Raw genomic sequence first — 5064 nt, 5'->3', positions numbered from 1 at the left:
GGCAAACACGGCTTTGCCGAGTGCTACACTCGGCAAAAGTTTCATGGATTTCTGATCTCTAGCCACTTTCACGCATTTAAATGACTTTATGTTGATTTCTCGAAAGTAATGCAAATTGGTTATTTATTGTGAAGCAAGTTCAAAAAACAGGGTGCAAAATGGCACCTCTCCAATTATCACAGTGAGTAGACCATAATTTATTCACAATTTCCCAGTTTCATATATTTTTTTAGTTTTCTAGATACTTTTGCATATTTAAATGACTTTATGTTGATTCTCTTAAAATAATTCAAATTTGAACTGCAAGTGTGTGATAGATCTATCGTAAAATTAGCAAATAATAGTTTTAGGTACAAAAGTAGTCATTATATATGAGAAGCACTTACTATTTAACTTGCGTGGGGAGCAGAACGACAGCAAGCGCAACAGCAAGAAACGAAACAATGAGGAAGACGTGCAAAGACCGTCTCAAGGTCTCCATGCCGGCAAAAATTTAATCATTTTGTAAAAGCCATCAGCAAGTTGCTTAACGAAGATGCCCTCGACGAGGCCAAGTCAAGTCCAAGTTCAGTGGTTGTATTTTCGAGGAAGACGGCAGATGCATGAATGGCATCTGGAGGACACTCCAGTCCACTTGCGTAACGCTGGAGCACAAGTTGAAGTGGTGTCATTCTCGAAAGAAAAAAGTGCAAGTGGTGTTGCTGTATGTGCCAAGACCGACGACCAGTCTTCACATCAAGCTACTGCACTTCAACTCTTCTGTTAGCAGAAGATGATGCATGCATATAATAATGTCAATCATACAAAGACAGCATCTCTTTGTTAGACAGCATCCAATGCATATAATAATGTCAATCATACAGTGCAATGTTTGGATCTGTTTCTTGCACTCAATTTAGAAATAAAATGTTGTTTGGAGCCAATAGTTTCACATGGTTACATATTTGGTAAAAATGTAGTGCTTTCACACATAGTTACAACACCTTAGAAACACAATTACAAATGCAGCCTGCGAGCATTCGGCCACCGTACAAGCACAGTTACAAATGTTTTCACGGAACCAAAATGAGGGTTTTCTCAAATGGAGGTTAGTGACAAACATCTTGTACCTTACGAGACCGACTCAGTTTGTGCAGCTGCTCAGCTACCTCCATCATCGTGGGTCTTTGATCTACATCAAGGCTAAGGCATTCCACGGCCATACTTGCTACACTATCAAGAAGCTCTAAATCTTCTGGTATTGCAATTTCCTTGTCAAAAAACTCGGCCGCTTTCTTCTGTTTCTTATGGGCTTCAAGAAAGCTCTTTACCACACCATTAGTCTCGGAATGTATGGCCCTTCTGCTGCTAATAAGCTCCAAGATCACAACTCCAAAACTATAGACGTCACTTTTTTCAGTGAGTAGTCCTTCTTGTAGATATACCGGATCCATATAATTCATGTCGCCAATGACTGATCCGGTGTGTTCCTTGTCTTTCGCAAGCAACCTAGATATGCCAAAGTCTGAAATTTTGGGTGCAAAGTTATCATCCAAGAGTATATTTGCTGGTTTGACATCACCGTGTAGAATTCTAGTGTTTGCTTGTGAGTGCATATAAGCTAGACCATCGGCTGATTGTGCAGCAATACTTAAACGTGCATCCAAGTTGAGGGCCACCTTTTTACTGTTGTTGTGAAGAATGTCATGGAGGCTACCTTGTGAGATGAACTCATAGACCAGCATGGGGGCATCAACTTCAAGGCAACAGCCAATGAGCCTAACAATGTTCTTGTGGATGACTTGAGATTGGATGATGACTTCATTTGCGAATTGGTCATTCTCTTGCACGCTACCATTGATCGGTTTCTTTATTGCAACTTGTTCATTGTCAAGAAGGCCTTTGTAAACTTCACCGAAGCAACCTTTTCCAATTAAGTTGCTATTCTTTAAAATTGGCTTGAGCTCCCCTTTTGTGAAAAGTTTAATGGTATTTGCCTGTTACAATATAGGGCCACCATTCTTTTTGTAGAATTCCTTCATCTTCTTTTTCTCTTTGTGAAGAATAATCAGAAACGTTATAATTGCCACGAGAAGAATACCACCTATTCCGCCTAGAGAGACAAGAGATAACTTAGTTTATATCACTAAATTTGCAATTGCAAATCTGGCAGAAATATTTAGTATAAGAATTAATAGTCTCCTATGATCATCTGCTCGGGGTAAAAAAATTACCACTAGAATTATCAGATCAAAATTAATCAAAATCAAGAATGGCAAGTGGTTAAAACTTCCAAGGAAGTGCCTAGAAGACAACAAAATCATGTACTCTCTCTTTGCTGAAGTATAGAGCATATAAACTTTGTCCCAAGTCAACTGTTGTTTACACATTCATTAAGATTATAGAAAGAAATGTCAACATCTAAAACACACTGGATTTAACATGTAACATTCTTTCACACGGTATAATATTTGGAATCGTCAATTTTCGTATACTTTGGATTCTTTTACAAAGTTTGACTTCACACAAAACTTATATGCAATATAATTTGGAAAACCTGTATTGGCTCATAAATTACAGTCAGGTTATTTATAGATATTATGCTGTATACAGTTGACTGATTGAAATATTTTGGAATAATTACATGTGCAGCTTGTATGCTATGTGTCAAGAGACGTAAAAGCATGCAGTTCCTATTTCACGCGTTTTTTATGTTAATAATTTTGATATGCAGCAAGTTGAGATACATTATATAGCAAACCAAGTTCCTAGATGAAGAAATATAACCGAAGGTGAATCAACAATTTAGGTGAGATCTAATAAAAAATATGCATTTTGTAGGTTGGACTTCAGACCAACCATTGGCCTGGTTGGACTGTATGTCACCCAGAGGGTACTGATTCTACTGGAATAGATCTCACGCGCAACCTGAAGAAAAATACTCAAGAGTGCAGTGCAGTGCAGTACGTAGTTGCTTATATTACTTACCGACAGTCGCCATTGCTGCCGGAGGGAATACATGTGTGCAGGTCCCCCCTTGGCCGTCCGCTTTCATTCCAAATTTGCACGGACAGTCATAGCCTCCCGGCCTATTTTTGCAGATCCCGCCATTTGAGCAGGGATTTTCAGGGAGCTTGCACTCATCAATGTCTGAAGAATCAAAACATGGGAAATAAACGATTTGGTAATGACAGTTGCTTGCATGTATGTAGGAATATGTACGTACCTTGGCAACCGTGAGCGATGTAAGGGTTGCCGGTGTAATTGTCCGAGCACCGGCAGGCATAGCCAGGAGTAATTGTTGCGTCGGCACAAGAGCTGTTTTGGCTGATGCAAGCGTAGTCTGGAGGCGGCGGCTGTCCATCCGCCGGACACGAAGCATTCCCGGCAGCGAAATCCAGTACGAGGGGAACGCCACGGAGGAGCCTTTGGTGCAGCGTCTTGTTACCGGACATGTCCGGTGTAAAGAAGTTGTACCATGACTTCTCCACCAGCATGGCGTAGGAGCAGGGGTAGAGCTGCCACCACTCGTTGTCGTCCTCCTCGATGACAGACACGGTCAAACCCTTGCCGGGATGCACAAGGGTGGTCTCACAGCAGCCCCGCCCCTCGCATGACCCATTCTTGACCGGGTTGTACCGCTGAATGTACCGTCTCTCTGATATTGTGCGGCAATACAAGTTAGGCACCGAACCGCCGTTACCATATACCAGTACAGGCTCCACTATCTGGCCGACGCCTATGAGAACATTGCGCGCTGCTGAGACAGCAAACGGCGAGTTGCCGAAATTTATATGCTGGGACATGAAGAAGGTTTTTCCCTCACCTCCCTTGGACACGGTCCGGCCGGTCATATTTAGGCTGCAGCGGTACGACACTGCAGCGTATGCTCGTACCTTGCTCGTGGCGACTGATATGCTCAAGATCTCCAGCGGCGGCGACGACTGATAGTAGCCCCGGTCGTCGTAGAAGGATGTCTCTAGATTGATTGTTCTGTTGTCAGCAAGAAAAGCACGAGGAGGAATGAAGGAGTCGTTGCAAAAGACCTCGAAGCCATCGCGGAAGCAGCCGTTGCCGATGCCGAACGGGAAGGGGATGCTGATGTCGCCGCACTTATCGCGGCAACCAGGACGTGGCACCGGATGCTGCTTCTGTTCAGCCGCGGCGGCAAAGATGACTAGTAGGATTGCTGGCAGCAGTAGCATCTGGGGAATGAATTGTGAGCTGGGCGTGGTCATGCTGCTCTGCTACCTGCTCTACGGGGTATGGAACTTGGGATGGATGAATGCCATAGGAAAGGCATCGACTTGCTTGGTCTGCACCCCTACGGTGATACTTGATGGTTTATACGTATGGGCACAGATCCACGGTATTCCAGATATGTACCGGGATGCAGGGATAGTTGACCAACTTGCTCGTCAGATTGGGCGTGTCAAAGAGGTTCAGTTAGCGCCGAGATTGTTCTATGAAGGGGACTATGTCAGAGTTCGTGCTAGGGTGTTTGTGGCCAAACCTTTAACCAGGGTTACACCGTTAACAGTCACGGGGGAGGGCCGTCGGATGTTTCCGGACAAATATGAAAAGATCCCCTACTTCTGTCAAGTTTGTGGATTAATGGGCCATAACCACGAGGAGTGTGGTGATGGTGTGTGGGAGGCAAAACACAAGCAGTGGGGAAGCTGGATGTTGGCGCAGAGGAAAGAGATGGCAACGGCAACGACGGAGCCACAGGGAGGACGCACAACCCATGGAGGCTGATCAGGAGGTCGAGGTAGAGCTGGTAGGGGTGGTCGTGGTGATCCGCCCCCACGCCAGCGATCCCCGCCGCGCAAGAGGTCATCTCAGGAAGCCGGTTTGGACACTGATGAGGATACTCACGATGAGGTAACTAGTCCAGAGAAAGCCACTGAACCGGCAAGGGAGAGTACTAGTGGTGTGGAGCCAGCAGCACGTCGTGACCTTAATGAGGCCCTGTCAGCTAGCGCTATTGTTCCTGGTCAGTCTGATCATGCAGGGAAAATGCCGGCTACACTTGAAAACAACTCAAACCTGATGCTTATAGCCAGCGAGAAAGGAGCAGGTGGG

General features: G+C 44.8%; 1 pseudogene; it reads right to left on the bottom strand.

The window, feature by feature from the left end:
• Positions 1–1088: 1088 nt before the first annotated feature.
• LOC123175197 (wall-associated receptor kinase 1-like) lies at positions 1089–4184 on the bottom strand (annotated as a pseudogene).
• Between the last annotated feature and the right edge of the window lie 880 nt (positions 4185–5064).

This window comes from Triticum aestivum, unplaced genomic scaffold (assembly GCF_018294505.1).
Source record: "Triticum aestivum cultivar Chinese Spring unplaced genomic scaffold, IWGSC CS RefSeq v2.1 scaffold35023, whole genome shotgun sequence".
NCBI lineage: Eukaryota > Viridiplantae > Streptophyta > Magnoliopsida > Poales > Poaceae > Triticum > Triticum aestivum.
The sequence above is the reverse complement of the archived record's forward strand: the minus strand, read 5'-3'. Positions and strand labels throughout refer to the sequence as shown.